This window comes from Canis aureus, chromosome 25 (assembly GCF_053574225.1).
Source record: "Canis aureus isolate CA01 chromosome 25, VMU_Caureus_v.1.0, whole genome shotgun sequence".
Lineage (NCBI taxonomy): Eukaryota > Metazoa > Chordata > Mammalia > Carnivora > Canidae > Canis > Canis aureus.
In genome coordinates, this window is record NC_135635.1 from 6,536,684 (window position 1) to 6,556,957 (window position 20,274).

The 20,274-nt window shown below is 37.2% G+C and overlaps 1 long non-coding RNA gene and 1 pseudogene across 1 annotated transcript in view; both read left to right on the forward strand.

Annotated features, from left to right (window-relative positions):
- Nucleotides 1-20,274, forward strand: part of LOC144296908 (uncharacterized) — a 74,939-nt gene that overhangs the window by 42,224 nt on the left and 12,441 nt on the right. The gene's annotated exons all lie outside the window — the stretch shown is intronic.
- LOC144297697 (large ribosomal subunit protein eL6 pseudogene) lies at nt 8,929-9,750 on the forward strand (annotated as a pseudogene).

Below are 20,274 nucleotides of genomic sequence, written 5' to 3' on the forward strand. Positions count from 1 at the left end.
ACTTGACTCTGAGAGAGCTGGAGGGCAATAAGAAGCTGTCCCTTTCCTTAAAGAGATTGCATAACAAACTATACCAGAGATACAGCTTAGAAGCAGCAGTTTGAAAAGTATCTATAGTATACAGGAAGGAGATTTACTTACTAATCTCAAAACATGCATTGGAAGGGCAGTGATCTTTAGGAGACTTCTCCAAGAACAGAAGAGCTCACAGGCAATATTTTTCTCCCCCACCCCTCAGTAGGGTGCCTAAAGTAGAGTGCATATAACACACATAGAAGATACTTTTGAAAAAAAAAAAAAAAAAGAAGAAGATACTTTTGAAGTACCAGGTTCTGGTGAATAGGGGACATTGCATTACAGGGCACTCTAGGGTCTCTTCTTAAAAGGGCCACTACTTTCAAGATCAGGAGACACAGCTAACTTTCCTAATACATAGAAACAAACAGAGTTAGATAAAATGAGAAGAGAGAGGAATATGTACCAAATGAAAGAACAGTGCAAAGTTACAATAAAGGAGCTAGATTAAAGAGATAAGCAATATGCTGGTCATAAAGATGTTGGCTTGAGAAAAGACTGGAAGTTCTCAGTGAGACCTTCAACAAAAAGATAGAAAATATAAAAAGAAGGATGTCTGGGTGGCTCAATGGCTGAGCTTCTGCCTTTGGCTCAGGGCATGATCCCAGGATCCCAAGATCTAGTCCTGCATCAGGCTCCCATGGGGAGCCTGCTTCTCCCTCTGCCTGTGTCTCTGTCACTCTCTCTGTCTCTCATGAATAAAAAAAATAAAATCTTAAAATATATATACATAACCAATCAAAGGTGAAAAACTCAATAACTGAGATTACAAAGGAATAAATAGTTGCTGAGGAAGCAGAAGAACAGATCTGTGAGGTGAAAGACAGAGTAATAGAAAGCAACCAAGTTGAATAGGAAAAAGAAAAAAAACAATAAAAATGAGGGAAAGTTAAGGGAACTCAGGGACATCATCAAGCATAATAGCATTTGCATTATAGATATTCCAGAAGAAGAGAGAGAAAGAGGGCAGAGAATTTATTTGAAGAAATAATAGCTGAAAACTTCCTATTCTTGGGGAAGGAAACAGACATTCAGATCTAGGAGGCACAGAGAGCCTGCCAACAAAATAAACCAAAAGAGGTCCACACCAAGACACACAATAATTTAAATGGCAGAAAATAGTTATAAAGAGTTTTTTTAATAGGAGAAAAACAAGCTTAATAACATCTATACATGCTTTGTACATAGGAGATACTCAGGAATACTGCTTAGTTCTCTAAAATGGCCCAAATAATCACTTTAAATACCATCTTCAGCTAAAGACAAAGGTTTTCGGTGGTGAGAAGGCCTGTTAAGGGAGGCTATTAGACCAAGGACAGCATACAAGGGTTAAAGTTGTTGTGCAGGTTTCAGTTACACAAGAAAACAGTTACATACAAGAGAAGCCCTATAAGGGTATCTGTTGATTTTTTTAGCATAAACTTTGCATACCAGAATGGAGTGGCAAGGGAATCCCTGGGTGGCTCAGGGGCTTAGCGCCTGCCTTTGGCCCCAAGCCTGATCTTGAAGTCCCAGGATCGAGTCCCACATCAGGCCCCCTACATGGAGCCTGCTTCTCCCTCTGCCTGTGTCTCTGGCTCTCTCTCTTTTTTTTTTTCTCTCTCTCTCTCTGTCTTTAATGAATAAATAAATAGAATCTTTAAAAAAAAACATTCAGAATGGAGTGACATAATATATTCAAAGTGTTGAATAGGAAAAATCTGCAGCCAAGAATTCTCTATCTAGCAAGGCTATCATTCAGAGTAGAATAAGAGATAAAGAGTTTCTAGACAAATGAAAGCTAAAGGAATTCATCACCACTGAACCAGCTTTATAAGAAACATCAAAGGGAATTCATTGAGTGGAAAGAAAAGACCTGAATTAGGAGTAGGAAAATTAGGGAAGGAAAAAAATGGAAAGAAAAAATGTCATAGGTACATACAGTCATAATAAAAGTAGTGGATTATCCTTATTAAAAACCAGTATGAAAAAAATAAAAAATAAAAAAATAAAAACCAGTATGGAGATTAAAGAACAAAAGTAGTAAATGTCAATTATGTCTATAAAAGTCACTCAAGGGGGATCCCTTGGTGCCTCAGCAGTTTAGCGCCTGCCTTCCACCCAGGGCATGATCCTGGAGTCCCGGGATCGAGTCCCGCATCAGGCTCTGTGCATGGAGTCTGCTTCTCCCTCTGCCTGTCTCTGCCTCTCTCTCTCATTGTGTGCCTCTCTCTCATATAAAAAATAAAAATTGAAAAATTTAAAAAAAAAGTCCCTCAAGGTTTTTCACAAAATAAAAGGATATAAAGTATGACAAACTACACATTAAACATGGGGAGGGTAAAATTTAGTGCTTTTAGAAATGGGTACAAACTTAAGCAACTGTCAACCCAATATAGACTGCTATATGCATAGGATAGGTTTATATATAAACCTGGGATCCCTGGGTGGCGCAGCGGTTTGGCGCCTGCCTTTGGCCCAGGGCGCGATCCTGGAGACCCGGGATCGAATCCCACATCGGGCTCCCGGTGCATGGAGCCTGCTTCTCCCTCTGCCTGTGTCTCTGCCTCTCTCTCTCTCTCTGTAACTATCATAAATAAATAAAAATTAAAAAAAAAAGGATAGGTTTATATATAAACCAAATGGTAACCACAAATCAAAAGCCTGTAATAAATATGCAAAAAATAATGAGAAAGGAATCCAAGCATCTCACTAAAGAAAGTCATCAAACCCCAAGCGAAGAGAGAAAAAGAAGATAGTTATGGAGAACTGCAAAATAGAACTTTAAAGCAAGTAACAAAATAACAATAAATACATACCTATAAATAATTACTTTGAATGTAAATAAACTGAATGCACCAATCAAAAGACATAGAGTGGGGATGCCTGGGTGGCTCAGCAGTTGAGCGTCTGCCTTCGGCTCAGGGCCTGATCCCAGGGTCCGAGGACTGAGTCCCACATTGGGCTCCCTGCAAGAACCTGCTTCTCCCTTGGCCTGTGTCTCTGCCTCTCTGTGTGTCTCTCATGAATAAATAAATAAAATCTTTGAAAAAAAGGCATAGAATGAATGGATAAAAAAGCAAGACCCATCTATATTCTGCCTCCAAGAGACTCCTTTCAGACTTAAAAACACATGCAGATTGAAAGTGAAGAGAAAGAAAAACATTTATCATGCAAATGGAAGCAAAAGGAAAGCTGAGGTAGCAATACTATAGGCTTTAAAACAAAGACTATAACGAGAAAAAGAAGGATACTACATAATCATAAAGGGAACAATCCAATAAGAGATAACAATTGTAAACATCTATGTACCCAACATGGGAGTGCCCAAATACATAGAGCAATTACTAACAAACATAAAGGAAGAAATCAATAGTAATACAATAATAGCAGGGGACTTTAAGACCTGTCTTCAGTAGACAGATCATTCAGACAGAAAATCAACAAGGTAACAATGGCATTGAACCAGATATACCTAATAGATATATTCAGAACATTCCATCTAAAAACAGCAAAATACACATTCTTTCAAGTGCATATGGAACATTCTCCAAAATACATTGTATTTTAGGCCACAAAACAAGTGTCAACAAATTCAAAAGGATTGAAAGCATATCTTGCATCTTTTCTGACCACAGTAGTATGAAGCTAGAAATAAACCACAAGAAAAAATCTGGAAGGAAAAAATACATGGAGGTTAAATAACTTGCTACTAAGTACTGAATGCATCAACTAGGAAATCAAAGAGGAAATAAAAAGATACATGGGGAGACAAATGAAAATGAAAATACAATAGTCCAAAATCTTTGGGATGCAGCAGAAGCTATTCTAAGAGAAAAGATTAATTTAAAAAGCAAGAAAAACTTTAAATAAACTAGCCTTACACCAAAAGGAGCTAGAAAAAGAATGAAGCCCAAAACCAGTAGAAGGAAGGAGATAATAAAGATTAGAGGAGAAATAAGTGAAACAGAAACTGAAAAAAAAAAAAAACATGGAACAGATCAACGAAACCAGGAGCTGGTTCTTTGAAAAGACCAACAAAAAAAATTTTTTTTTAAAGATTTCATTTATTTATTTATGAGAGACACACAGAGAGAAGCATACAAGCAGAGGGAGAAGCAGGCTCCATGCAGGCAGCCTGATGTGGAACTTGATCCTGGGACTCCGAGATCACGCCCTGAGCCAAAGGCAGGCACTCAACTGCTGAGCCACTCAGGCGTCCCAAAACCAACAAAATTGATATACCTTTAGCCATACCTATCAAAAGAAAAATAAAAGAGGACTCAAAGAGAAAAATCAGAAACGAAAGAGGAGAAATAACAATAAACACCACAGAAATACTAAGGATTATAAGAGTATATTATGACAAATTTGTATGCTAACAAATTGGACAATACAGAAGAAATAGATAAATTCCTAGAAAAGTATAACCTCCAAAAACTGAAACAGGAATAGAAAATTTGAGCAGACCAATTACTAGCAATGAAATTAGATCAGTAATCTACTCCAAACAAATGAAAGTCCAGAACCAGAAGCTTCATAGATGATATCTACCAAACAGTTAAAAAATAATTAATACCTATTCTTCTTAAACTATTCCAAAAAATAAAAGAGGAAGGAAAGCATCCAAATTCATTCTTCTAGGCCAGAATTATCCTGATAAAGACCACTATAAAAGGGAAGCCTGCCTGGCTCAGTCAGTAGAGCATGCCACTCTTGATCTAGGGGTTGTGAGTTTGATTTTTTTTTCCTGAGTTTTTATTTAAATTCCAGTTAGTTAACATACAGTTTAATATTAGTTTCAGGTATAGAATTTAGTGTTTCAAGACTTATATACAGCAGCTGTATTGCTTATCACAATATGTGCCCTCCTTAATCCCCATCATCTATTTAACCATCCCTTTGCCCACCTCCCCTCTGGTAACCATCAGTTTGTTCTCAAGCGTATATTTCTCAGTTTTCCTCTCCTATTTCCCCCCTCTATGTTTATTAAACCCCAAGTTGGGCATAGAACCTACTAAAATTTTTTTCTTAAAAGACAGTACAAAAAATAGTATAGGCCAATATCTCTGATGAACATATATGCACCAATTTTCAACAAAATATTAGCAAACTGAATGCAATAGTATATTAAAAACATCATGTACCACGATCAAGTGGGATTTATTCCTGGAGTGCAAGGGTGGTTCAATACTCACAAATCATCAGTGTGATGCATCACATCAACAAGAGAAAGGACAAAATCCATATGATCATTTCATTTTTTAAAAGATTTTATTTATTTATTCATGAGAGACACAGAGAGAGAGAGAGAGAGACAGAGGCACAGGCAGAGGGAGAAGCAGGCTCCATGCAGGGAGCCCAACGTGGGACTCTATCCCAGGTCTCCAGGATCACACCCTGGGCTGAAGGCAGTGCTAAAACACTGAACCACCAGGGCTGCCCCCATATGACCATTTCAGTGGATTCAGAAAAAGCATTTGACAAAGTACAACATACATTCATGATAAAAACCCTCAACAAAGTAAGTTTAGAGGGAACATACTTCAGCATAATAAAGGCCATACATGAAAAGCCCACAGCAAATATCATACTCAGTGGGGAAAACCAGAGCTTTTCTCCTAAGATCAGGAAGAAGACAAGGATGTCCTTTATCACCATTTATATTCAGCACCATATGAAAACTCCTAGCCATGGCAGTCAGACAGGGAGAAGAAACAGAAAGCATCCAATTTGGTTAGGAAGAAGTAAAACTTTCAGTATTTGCAGATGACATGATACTCTATATAGAAAACCCTAAAGACTCCATCAAAAGACTCCTAGAACTAATAAATTCAGTAAAGTTGCTAGATACAAAATCAATATAGAGAAATCTATTGCATTTCTATACATTAATAATGAAGTAGCAGAAAAGGAAATAAGAAAACAATCCCAATGAACAAGTATACCAATACATACATACATACATACATACATACATACATACATACAAACAAACAAACCTAGGAATAAATTTAACCAAGGAGGTGAAGGACCTGCACATTGAAAAATATAAAACACTGATGAAAGAAATTGAAGATGACACAAAGAGAAGTGGAAAGACATTCCATGTTCATGAAATGGAAGAACAAATATTGTGAAAATGTCTATACTTCTCAAAGCAATCCACAGATTTAATGCAATCCCTATCAAAATACCATCAGCATTTTTCTCAAAACTAGAACAAACAATCCTACAATTTGCATGGAACCACAAAAGACTGAATGGCCAAAGCAATCTTGAAAAAGCAAAACTGGAGGTTTCACATTCCTAGATTTCAAGATATACTACAATGCTGTAGTAATCAAAAGAATATAATACGGGCACAAAAATAGACTTAAAAAGATCAATGAAATAGAATAGAGGGTCCAGAAATAAACCTACCCTTGTATGGCCAATTAATCTACAACAAAGGAGGCAAGAATATACAATGGGGAAAAGACAGTCTCTTCAACAAATGGTGTTAGCAAAACAACGGCTATATACAAAAGAAAAGAAAAAGAAACTGGGCCCCCTTCTTTCAGCACACAAAAATAAACTCAAAATGGATCAAAGACATAAGTGTGAGACCTGAAGCCATGAAATTCCTAGAAGAAAACATAGGGAGTAATCTCTTTGACATTAGCTGTAGAGCCATTTTTGTAGATATGCCTCCTGAAGGGAAACAAAAGCAAAATTAAACTATTGGGACTTCACAAAAATAAAAAGCTTTTGTGAGGTGAAGGAAATCAACAAATCAAAAAGCCAACCTACTGCATAGGAGAAGATATTTGCAAATAATGTATCTGATAAAAGGTTAATATCCAAAATATATAAAGAACTTATACAACTCAACACCAAAACACCCAAATAATCCATGAATAGATGTTTTTTCCAAAGAAGACAGAGATGGCCAACAGACTCATGAAAAGATGCTCAACATCACTAATCATCAGAGAAATGCAAACTAAAACCACAATGAGGAATCACCATACACATGTCAGCAGAATGGCTAAAATGAAAACAAATAATAAGTGTTGATGAGGATGTGGAGAAAAAGGCACTCTCTTGCACTGTTTGAATACAAGCTGGTGTAGTCACTGTGGAAAACAGTATGGAGGTCCTTCAAAAATTAAAAATAGGGGATCCCTGGGTGGCGCAGCGGTTTGGCGCCTGCCTTTGGCCCAGGGCACGATCCTGGAGACCCGGGATCGAATCCCACGTCAGGCTCCCGGTGCATGGAGCCTGCTTCTCCCTCTGCCTGTGTCTCTGCCTCTCTCTCTCTCTGTGTGTGTGACTGTCATAAATTAAAAAAAAAAAAAATAGAACTACCACATGATCCAGTAATTCCAATAGTGGAAGATGGAAACACTTACTTCAAAAGATATAGGCACCTCTATTTATTGCAGCATTGTTTACAATAGCCAAGATGTGGAAGCAGCCCAAGTGTCCATCGATAGATGAAAGGATGAAGGTGTGGTGTATATATGTACAGACATATATACATACAATGGAATATTAGCCATTAAATAGAATGGAATCTTGCCATTTGCAGCATGGATGGATCTAGAGGGTATAATACTATCTATACTATGCTAATTGAAACAAGTCAGCCAGAGAAAGACAAATACCATATGATGCCATTCATACGTGGAATTTAAGAAACCAAACAAATGAACAGAGAAAAAAAGCAAACAAAACCCCCAGACTCTTAAATATAGAGAACAAACTGGTGGTTGCTGGAGGGGAGATGGGTGGCTAGATGGGTGGAATAGGTGAAGGAAAGTCCAAGTACGCTTATCATGATGAGCACTGTTTAACCTATAGAATTGTCAAATCATTATATTGTACATCTAAAACTAATATTAATCTTGAATTTAAAAAGAAAAAAGTAATAAATCTGAATAACACTATCAATCATATTAACCAAATTGACATTTATGGACCACTGAACCCAACAATGGCGGAACACTTGTACTATCCAGATGCACATGGGGAATTCACCAAGATGGATCTTACTCTGGGCAATAAATAAGGAATTTTAAAGAATTGAAATTATTCAAGTTATGTTATCTGGTCATAACAAAATTATATTAGAAATCAATAACAGATGGGCACCTGGGTGGTTCAGTTGGTTAAATGTCTACCTTCAGGTCAGGTCATAATGTTGGGTTCCTGGGATGGAGCCACATGTCAGGCTTCCTCCTCAGTAGGGAGCCTGCTTCTCCTTCTCCCTCTGTTCCTCACCCTGCCATGTGGTGCTCAATCTCTTTCTCTCTCTCAAATAGATAAATAAAATCTTTTAAAAAAAAGAAATTACAAAGATATCCTGAAAATCCCCAAATATCTAAGCATTTTTAAAAACACAATTCTAGAGCGTCAATCCTTTGGCTCAGGGCGTGATCCTGGAGTCTCAGGACCAAGTCCCACATCAGACTCTCTGCATGGAGCCTGCTTCTCCCTCTCCCTGTGTCTCTGCCTCTCTCTCTCTCTCTCTCAATCTGTGTCTCTCATGAATCAATAAATAAAATATTTAAAAAAAATAAACATAATTCTAGATGATCCATGAGTTGTAGAAGAGATCAGAAGAAACTATTTCGAATTGAACAAAAAAATAAAATCAACATATCAAAATTTGTAAGATATAAGCAGTGCTTATTATGAGCCAAGCAGTGCTTTTAGGTAAAGTTATAGCAATAAATGTTTATATTAGAAAATAAGAAAGGTCTAACTTAATACTCTAAGCTCTTGTCTTAAGAAATTGGAAAAGAAGAGCAAATTAAATTCAAAGCAAACAGAAAGAAGAAAATAAAGATGATAAAAAAATAATCTAATGGCTCTTTCCCATCTTGCAAGATGGCAGGTGACAAAACTGAGAAGTCAGATACTAAGGAGAAGAAATGTAAAACTGAGAAGGCTGATGCTGGTGGCAAGGTTAAGAATGGTAACCTGAAGACTAAAATGCCAAAGAAGGGAAGCCCCACTGCAGCTGAAACCCTAGTTGTAGGATCTGGTAGATATTCCTAATTGGCTGTGTATTTCAAAAAGGCCATGTACAAGAGGAAGTATTCAGCAGCTAAATCCAGGGTTGAAAAGAAAAAGGAGAAAGTTTTCCACACTATCACAAAACCAGTTGGTGGTGAGAAGAATTGGTGGTACCCAACAGGTTAAATTTCACAAAATGCTTAGTTAGGTATTTATTATCCTACTGAAGATGTGCCTCAAAAGCTGTTGAGCTGGCGGAGGGGTGGGGGGACACCTTTCAGACAGCATGTGAGAAAACTGCAAGCTAGCATCACTTCTAAGACCATTTTGATCATCCTCACTGGACACCACAGAGGCAAGAGAGTGGTTTTCCTGAAGCAGCTGAGCAGTGGCTTGCTGCTTGTGACTGGCCTCTGGCCCTCAATCAAGTCCCTCTGCTTAAAACAGATCAGAAATCTGTCATTACAACCTCCACCAAAATTGATAACAGTAATGTGAAAATTCCAAAACATCTCACTGATGATTACTTACTTTAAGAAGAAGCAGCTGCATAAACCCAGACACCAGGAAGATCTTTGACATAGAGAAACAAATGAGATTATGGACGAGCACAAGGTTGATCAGAAAGCTATGGACTTTCAAATTCTGTCAAAAATCAAAGCTATTCTTCAGAGCTACCTACAAAGGACCTAATTAAATAACTGATCTGTAAAAAAAAAAAAAAAGAATAATCTAATGATTATTGGTTTCACTCATATGGGGTATATAAGAAATATTAATAGGGATTGTAAGGGAAAGGAGGGAAAATTAGTGGGAAAATTTAGAGAAGGTGACAAAGAGACTCCTAACTCTGGGAAACGAACCAAAGGGTAATGGAAAGGGAGGTGGGTGGGGGGATAGGGTAACAGAGTGATGGGCATGGAGAAGGGCACTTGATGGGATGAGCACTGGGTGTTATACCATATGTTGGCAAATTGAACTTCAATTTAAAAAAAAGAATAATCTAATGAAATTGAAAATAACAAAATCAATTAAATAAAAACCTGGTTCTTTAAAAATTCAATAAAATTAATAACTCTCTAGTCAAAGAAAAATGAAGAAAACACATTTCCAATATGAGGAATATTGTATGTAAAGATCAGAAAAAGAAAGAGGGAACCCTGGGTGGCGCAGCGGTTTAGCGCCTGCCTTTGGCCCAGGGCGAGATCCTGGAGACCCGGGATCGAGTCCCACGTCGGGCTCCCAGTGCATGGAGCCTGATTCTCCCTCTGCCTGTGTCTCTGCCTCTCTCTCTCTCTGTGTGTGACTATCATAAATAAATAAAAATTTTAAAAAAAGGAGTGGTGACAGAGGACAATTTAAAAAAAAAAGAGAGGAGGGAGGGTACAGATTTTGGTACCTCTGAAAAGGTAAAGATTAGAATACAATAAATGTGAAGTGTCTCTATTCACAAATTAAAGGGCTGTTGACAGAGAAAATCTCAAAGAACCTACAAAATAAGTGAGTTCAGCAAGGTCAATAAAGAAAATCAGTTGTATCTCTATATACTAGCTATGAATAACAAAGATTGAAACTTAAAAAGTGCCAACTACAATAGCACCGAAAGATATGAAATACTAAATTATAAATCTAATAAAATGTACATAGGGCCTTTATGATAAAAACTATAAAATGCCAAGGAAAGAAGTAAAAGAAAAAAAAAATATATATATAATATTGTGTTCAGGAATTGAAAACTAAACATCGTTAAGATGTCATTTCTCCCAAGACTGATCTATAGATTCAATGCAATCTCAAAAAACTAGAAGGATTTTTTTTTGTAGAAATCAGAAATCTGCTTCTAAAACATACATGGGAATGCAAAGGAATGAAGATATCCAAAAACAACTTTGAAAAGAACACAGCAAGTTATTTTGTGAATACAGAAAACTGATTCTGAAGTTTGCACAGAAAGGCGAAAGGCACAGTACAGCCAATACAATATTGGAGGAAAAGAACAAAGTTGGAGGACTGACAATAGCCATCTTTAAGACAATAGAAAGCTCCTTTGGTCCAGATAGTGTAATATTGCCCCCCCAAAAAAAAAACCCAGACAAATAGATCAATGGAACATAATCCCCAAGCACAGACTCACAGAAATATAGTCAATAGTCAAAGGAGCAAAAGCAACTCAATGGAGAATGGATATTCTTTTCAGCAAATGGTGCTTTAAAAACAGGACATACACATACAAAAAAAAAAAAAAAGAGAGAAAGAAAGAAAGAATTTACACATAGATCTTACATCCTTCACAAAAGTTAATTCTAAATAGATCATAGAGCTAAATGTAAAACACAAAACCATAAAACTCCTAGAAAATAATATCGGGGATCCCTGGGTGGCGCAGCGGTTTAGCTCCTGCCTTTGGCCCAGGGCGCGATCCTGGAGACCCGGGATCGAATCCCACGTCATGCTCCCGGTGCATGGAGCCTGCTTCTCCCTCTGCCTGTGTCTCTGCCTCTCTCTCTCTCTCTCTGTATGACTATCATAAATAAATAAAAATTAAAAAAAAAGAAAATAATATCGGAGAAACTCTATGCAAACTTGGCAATGGCTTTTTAGATACAACACAAAATCATCATGCATAAAATAAAGTGGATAAGTTGGATTTCATTAAGATTAAAAACTTTTCTTATGCAAAACCCAATGGCCAGAGAATGAAACAAACCACAGACTGAGAAAATGTTTGCAAAACACATATCTCATAATGGACCGGTATCTAAAATATACAAAGAACTAGTAAAACTCAACGATAAGAAAACAAACAACCTGATTTTTAAAATAGGCAAAAGATCTGAACAGATACCTTATCAAAGAAGATACAGATGGCAAATATAAAAGATGCCCAATGTCATATGTCATTAGGGCACTACAGATTAAAACAACGAAATGCCACTACACATCCATTAAAATGGTTAAAATCCAAAACACTGACAATACCAAATGTTGATGAGGATATGAAACAACAGGAACTCTAATTCATTGCTAGTAGAATGCAAAATGATATGGTCACTTTAAAGGACAGTTTAGTGGGGTGCCTGGGTGGGTCAGTTGGTTAAGCGTCTGCTTTGGCTCAGGTCATATTCTTAGGGTCCTGGGATAGAGCCCCACGATGGGCTGCCTGCTCAGCTTCTCCTCCTCCCTCTGCTGTTCCTCCTGCTTCTGCTCTCTAGCTCTCTTTCTCTCTGTGTTAAATAAATAAAAATATTTTTTAAAAAGCTTAGCAATTTCTTACAAACCTAAACATACTCCTTCCATATGATTCAGCAGTTATACTCCTTGGTATTTACCCAAACGAGATCTAAGCTGTAGACAAATGTTTACAGCAGCTTTATTCATAATTGCTCAAACTTAGAAGCAAGCAAGATGTCTTTCAATAGGTGAATGGATAAACAAACTCTAGTACATCCATATAATGATAAAAAGAAATGAGCTATCAAGCCACAAAAAGACATAGAGGATTCTTAAATGCATATTGGTAAGTGAAATAAGCCAATCTGAAAAGGGCATATAGTGCATGATTCCAACTATATGATACTCTAGAAAAGACAAAACTATGGAGATAATTTTTTAAAAATCAGTTGTTGCCAGGAGTACAGAGGGAGAGAGGGAGGCAGAAATAGGTGGAACACAGGTGTTTTATAGGACACTGAAGCTATACCATATGATGCTATGATAGTAGATACATGCCATTATACATTTTTTAAAACCCACAGAATGTAGACACACACAATGAATCCTAATGTAAACAATGGCTTTTAGTTATAACATATTGATACTGGCTTATCAGTTATAACAAATGCACCATACTAATGCAAAATATTCACAATAGAGGAAGCTGAGTGGGTGGGGTAAAGTGTTAGAGGATATATGGGAATTGTTTATATTTTATGTCCATTTTGCTGTAAACCTAAAACTGCTCTTAAAAATAGTCAATTAATTTCAAAGAACATCAATAACAAAGTTGGAGGACTCACATTACCTGATTTCAAGATTCACTATAAAGCTACAATAACAAAAAATACATGGTATTGGCAAAAGGATAGACCTATAAACCTGTGGGATAGAATAGAGTTTTGAAATAGATCCTCATATGTATAGCCAACTTATTTTCAACAAGACTCAAAGTAAATTCAATAAATAAAATATGATCTTTTTAAGAAATGACACTGAGAAAATTGAACATACATATGCAAAACAAACATCAACCCATATCATGTACCCTATAAAAAAAATTAACTCGAAATGGATCATAGGCCTCAGGTATCATGTAAAATGATCAAACTTCCAGAAGAAAACATAGGTAAAAATCTTTATAACCTTTGTCTTGGCAAAGTTTTCTTTTTTTTTTACTTTTTTGTATATATTTTTTGTTGGAGTTCAAAATGCCAACATATAGCATAACACCCAGTGCTCATCCCATCAAGTGCCCCCCTCAGTGCCTGTCACCCAGTCACCCCAACCCCCCTCCCACCTCCCTTTCCACTACTCCTTGTTCCTTTCCTAGAGTTAGGTGTCTCTCATGTTCTGTCACCCTCGCTTGATATTTCCCACTCATTTTCTCTCCTTTCCCCTTTATTCCCTTTCACTATTTTTTATATTCCCCAGGTGAATGAGACCATATAATGTTTGTCCTGTTCCAATTGACTTACTTCACTCAGCATAGTACCTTCCAGTTCCATCCATGTTGAAGCAAATGCTGGGTATTTGTCATCTCTAATGGCTGAGTAATATTCCATTGTATAAATAGACCACATCTTCTTTATCCATTCATCTTTCAATGGACACCAAGGCTCCTTCCACAGTTTGGCTATTGTGGACATTGCTGCTATAAACACTGGGGTGCAGGTGTCCCGGCATTTCACTGCATCTGTATCTTTGGGGTAAATCCCCAGTAGTGCAATTGCTGGGTCATAGGGCAGTTCTATGTTTAACTCTTTGAGGAACCTCCACACAGTTTTCCAGAGTGGCTACACCGGTTCACATTCCCACCAACAGTGCAAGAGGGTTCCCCTTTCTCCACATCCTCTCCAACATTTGTTGTTTCCTGTCTTGTTAATTTTCCCCATTCTCACTGGTGTGAGGTGGTATCTCATTGTGGTTTTGATTTGTATTTCCCTGATGGCAAGTAATGCGGAGCATTTTTTCATGTGCTTGTTGGCCATGTGGATGTCTTCCTCTGTGAAATTTCTGTTCATGTATTTTGCCCATTTCATGATTGGATTGTTTGTTTCTTTGGTGTTGAGATTAATAAGTTCTTTCTAGATCTTGGATACTAGCCCTTTCTCTGATAATGTCATTTGCAAATATCTTCTCCCATTCTGTAGGTTGTCTTTTAGTTTTGTTGACTGTTTCTTTGGCTGTGCAGAAGCTTTTTATCTTGATGAAGTCCCAATAATTCATTTTTGCTTTTGTTTCCCTTGCCTTCATGGGTGTGTCTTGCAAGAAGTTGCTGTGGCCAAGTTCAAAAAAGGGTGTTGCCTATGTTTTCCTCTAGGATTTTGATGGATTCCTGTATCACATGTAGATCTTTCATCCATTTTGAGTTTATCTTTGTGTATGGTGTAAGAGAATGGTCTAGTTTCATTCTTCTGCAGGTGGATGTCCAATTTTCCCAGCACCGTTTATTGAAGAGACTGTCCTTTTTCCAGTGGATAGTCTTTCCTGCTTTGTCGAATATTAGTTGACCATGGAGTTGAGGGCCCATTTCTGGGTTCTCTATTCTGTTCCATTGATCTATGTGTCTGTTTTTGTGCCAGTACCACACTGTCTTGATGATCACAGCTTTGGAGTACAACTTGAAATCTGGCATTGTGATGCCCCCAGCTCTGGTTTTCTTTTTCAATATGCCCCTGGCTATTTGGGGTCTTTTCTGATTCCACACAAATCTTAAGATTATTTGTTCCAACACTGTGAAGAAAGCCCATGGTATTTTGATAGGGATTGCACTGAATGTGTGAATTGCCCTGGGTAGCATTGACATTTTCACAATATTAATTCTTCCAATCCATGAGCATGGAATATTTTTCCATCTCTTTGTGTCTTCCTCAATTTCTTTCAGAAGTGTTCTGTAGTTTTTAGGGTATAGATCCTTTACCTCTTTCGGCAAAGTTTTCTTAACTATGACACTCAAAGCATAAAAGAAAAAACTTAGTAAATTGGACTTCATCAAAATATAAAAATTTTGCTCTTTGAAAGTCACTATTAAGAGAATGAAAAAAACAACAAACACAGACTGGGAGAAACATTTGAAAATCACATATCTGAGAAATGACTTGTATCCAAAATGCATCAGTAATGCTCAAAATAAATAAAGAAAACAAACCAATTGTTTAAATATGCAAAATAGTTGATATTTTGCCAGAGAAAATATATGGGTGGCAAATATGCACAAGAAAAATGCTCATCATCATTAGTCTTTATGAAAATGCAAGTAAAATCACAATTTAACCACACTACACATTTATTATAATTATAGAGTATGATAAAAATCTGAAAATACCTAGTGCTGACAAAGAAATAATGCAAGTGGAACTCTCATATTTCTCTTATGTTGCTAGTGAGAATGCAAATGGTATATATAACCTCTTGTAAAATAATTTGTCAATGTCTCATAAATTTAAACAATATACCACCTAAAAATCTTACTCCAAGGTTTCCACTCAGGAACATTGAAAACTTAACATTCACACAAAAATTTGTATGCAGATATTATTTATAGCAGCTTTACTCATAATCACCAACAACTGACATTTTGAGTGATAGTGAATACCTCCAAATGACTAATGGATAAAAAACTGTGGTACATCTATATAGTGAAATACTACTACTCAAAAATAAAAAGGAACAAACTACTGGTATACATAACATAGGTGAATCTGAAATACATTATGCTAAATAAAAGAAGGCAAACCCAAAAGGCTGCATACTATATAATTCCACTTAAATGTACCTTCTGGAGATGGCAAAACTATAGGTACAGAAAACAGTTCAGTGATTACCAAGGTTTTGGGGTAGACGGAAGAGTTGAATAAATTAGCTACATAGGGCCATGAGGGAGTATTTTGAGATGATAAATGAGGGAATGTGGGGCTACGTACCCTGAATGCAGTGATGATTACATTACTATATATATTTGTCAAATAGAACTGCACTAAAAAGGGTAAATTTCACTGAATATAAACTATATCCCAATATATAAAAAGATTTTAGGAAGAATTTCCATGTCTCAACCACCTTTCCATCCCTTCCCATATATACAATTATAAAACCTAACAATGCTATATAAAGTATGTTTTAAATCCTATCAAATGCTTGCTGAACTTTCAAGAAAATAAAACAGTGGGCAAAAATAAATAAAAAGCTGGAAAACAGAATGACAATCAGTCACTAAGATCATGTTTTTCAGGAATGTTTGTGGATCTCAGTAAACAGACTTCAGAACAGGAAGCAAACTCTTTACCTACACAATTTAGGAAGTTAGAAATGAAATCTTGACTAAAGCTTGTATCCTCAAAGGTCTACACACTCAGTAAAAGAATGGACAGGGAAATAATCTTTCCATTGGCAGAGGAAAACAACATGGATATCTGTTTATGTTAGCCCGAATTCTGGGGGAAAAAATAGCCCTTGAAAATTTATGATCACAAACCTTCACTCATGAATTTATACTTTGTGCATGGCCCCAGAATAATAATTCTAAACTAAATAATTATAAGATGATTCTGAGTTTGTACGTTTCTGGAATACTTGATAGATACAAACATAAATCCTCTCACAAAATAGACTGCACAAGATTTCCTTATGTGAAGTCCAGCTAAATATGTGCTGATAATCCAAAATTACAAAGCTACCATTCTGAGCAACAAATACCAGAAACAAAAAAATATCACTAGTGACACCTTAGTATTTCCAGACAATGGAATTTTTGGCTTATTAATACAATGTAAGTGTGTTTAAGATGTCCAAAGAAATAAAATCTAAAGTTGAAAACATGAGAAAGGAACAAGATACTATCAGTGAAGCAGATATATTGGCAGAAAAAAATAAGATACAGAACTGCAAAATAGTTTTTGAAATAAAAAAACTTAGACATTTCAACAGTACCTTACACATCAAAGAAGAAACAATTAGAAAACTTACGAGATGTGGAGCTAAAGAATTACCCAGAACACAGCTCAGAGACAGTAAGATAAACTAAAACAAAATAGAGTTAAGTGGCAAATAGAATGATAAAAACTAATAGAGGCGCCTGGGTGGCTCAATCAGTTAAGCGTCAGACTCTTGGTTTCATCTCAGGTTGTGATCTCAGGTCAGGGATCAAGTCCTGAGTCAGGCTCCAAATTCAGTTGGAGTCAGCTTGAGACTCTCTTTCCCTCTCCCTCTGCCCCTCCCCCACTCAAACAAATCAATAAAACTTAAAAAAACAAACGAATATACCAGAAAGAATGAAGAAGTTATATTTAAAAAGATAATGGCTGAATGATTTTTCCCAAGTTAATGAAGAAGTTTTATCTTAAATTTAGAAGGGATAGCAAATCTCCAACAAGATAAATAAAAATTAAAAAGGTAATAAAATTTCAAAATACTGAATACAAAAAGAAGGTCTTAGAATAGCCACAGAAAAAGATATTATTGACAAGAGATATTAGACCAAAAGAAGGATTTTTAGTAGCAAAAACAGAAACCAAAATATCTGGATTCTGGCTCATCAAGGATAACAATAGCTACCTAAAACCGAATCTCTCCACAAATACTTTAAAAACAGTATAGGTCAAAAAGAAGAAATAAAACTCATAAAACACACGCCTCAGCATAATTGGAAGACAAAGGGTACCACAGACTTCAAACCACTCTAAGCAGAAAAACAGAAAATACAAACAAATCAATTCTTCATGCTCCCTTGTCAAGCTTTGGAGAGTAAGGGCCTTTCAGAAAAAAAGTGTGGAAGAAAGAAGAGACGATTTAGTGAAGCACCTTGATTTATCTAAAATCACTTCCAACTGTTTGAGGAACCTCCACACAGTTTTCCAGAGTGGCTGCACCAGTTCATATTCCTGCCCTACGACCCAGCAATTGCACTGTTGGGGATTTACCCCAAAGATACAAATGCAATGAAACGCCGGGACACCTGCACCCCGATGTTTATAGCAGCAATGGCCACGATAGCCAAACTGTGGAAGGAGCCTCGGTGTCCAACGAAAGATGAATGGATAAAGAAGATGTGGTTTATGTATACAATGGAATATTACTCAGCTATTAGAAATGACAAATACCCACCATTTGCTTCAACGTGGATGGAACTGGAGGGTATTATGCTGAGTGAAGTCAGTCGGAGAAGGACAAACATTATATGTTCTCATTCATTTGGGGAATATAAATAATAGTGAAAGGGAATATAAGGGAAGGGAGAAGAAATGTGTGGGAAATATCAGAAAGGGAGACAGAACGTAAAGACTGCTAACTCTGGGAAACGAACTAAGGGTGGTAGAAGGGGAGGAGGGCGGGGGGTGGGAGTGAATGGGTGACGGGCACTGGGGGTTATTCTGTATGTTAGTAAATTGAACACCAATAAAAAATAAATTAAAAAATAAATAAATAAAATAAAATCACTTCCATAAAAAGAGAGTCTACCCAATATTAGAAAAGACTGAAAAGAAGTTCTGGGATTCTAGGAAATGCAGTTGGGAGTAAACTCCACTCTCTTTTACAATTCTTGTAATGTCTGCTTCCTGGAAGGTGGTGTCACATTAAACCTGTTAGCTTCAGTATCTGGAACTCCAGGACATTCAAACTCAACAGAATTATGCATTTACTATCTCATTATTGGCCCTGTAGTCTCTGGCCACCCTCTCAGCAGAGACCGAAATGCTGTTCTTATAGCTTCAGCCCTGTGCAATTTCTAAGCCCATGGCTTAGAAAAAAAAAGGCATGGAAGAAAATTATAACCTCTCCTCTGCCAGCAGAGATATGCAGAATTAGTCTTGTTGACATGGGCCCACTCTTTCCTGTGCTGCTTGTAAGTTCTGGGTCTTGTTTGAATTTGAATTCTAAGAAACCAACTGTAAGAAAAAGAAAAGCTTATGAGACAAGGAGGATATTTTGAACGTGACTGGATAGCTGATTCAGTTCAGGAATTGTTCTGAACAAACATTTTTCCAAAGAAAACAACTACTCATTGCATTTCCCGCAGTCCCATGTTGGACTAGATCTCCCTGAACCCCTTGGGCTGAGGGTCAGAGTGATCAGTTCTAGATAGGTTCTGCCTTTAGGAATGAGGGTTCTTGGTCTGACATAGGGGAGCAGGAAACATGAAAACATCCTGACCCTTAATTCTTCCAAACAGCAATCTTGGGTGGGGAAAAGATTCTGCTTATGAAATCTGAAACTAACTCAGAAGTTCCAGAGCCCTTTGCCAATGGACAGGTCCCCCCAAGGATCCTAGGACTGGTTTGACATGTGGTCAGACTTAATAAGGCAAACTGAAAGAATAGATTTTTCATCTGTTACAATTAGTCTCCTCTCAGTGACCAGTGAGGAGTAGCCTCTACCTCCCTAATGTTAAGAGCCAACTGGATATCCTGCTACATCTGTGAGGGAGAGGATGTATGTGTGAGAGAGACAGCATGAGGATTTTTTAACATTAGGGAGCAAGAAACATGAAAACACCAGAAGGAGCAGAGAATCAGGAGGTCACACCATAAATGAGCAGCTGGTTTACAGCAGAACTTTCTGCATCCTCACTATGGACCCGATAGTAGCACAGCCAATGTCCTCACCTGCAGATACTGAAGCCCATGGAGAAGGTCAGTGAATATGTTCACTCCTCCTGTGCTGAAAGTTGGCATCTCTCAGAGATGAATCTCACTGCCTCCTTCAGCAATCACCTGTGTTCAGATCACACCAGGGACTTGCAGACAGTGGCCATTGATAAAATGTCACCGATCTTGACTCAGTTTACCTCTGCCTTACTGTTTCTTCTCTAGATGTCTAGCCATGTCTCTATTTTGTTAGCTCTTCCAGCTAGTTGCTTCTTTCTCTGTGTCTCTCCTCCATGTTTCCATCAGGCTCTGAGTCTGCCCCACTGCCCTTTTGGCCCTGGTTAAGGGGCAGATAACTTGGATGAGAGGGCTGGTCTGGTTTGAGGTGACCAGTCTACAAGGCAGAAAGAACCCAGAG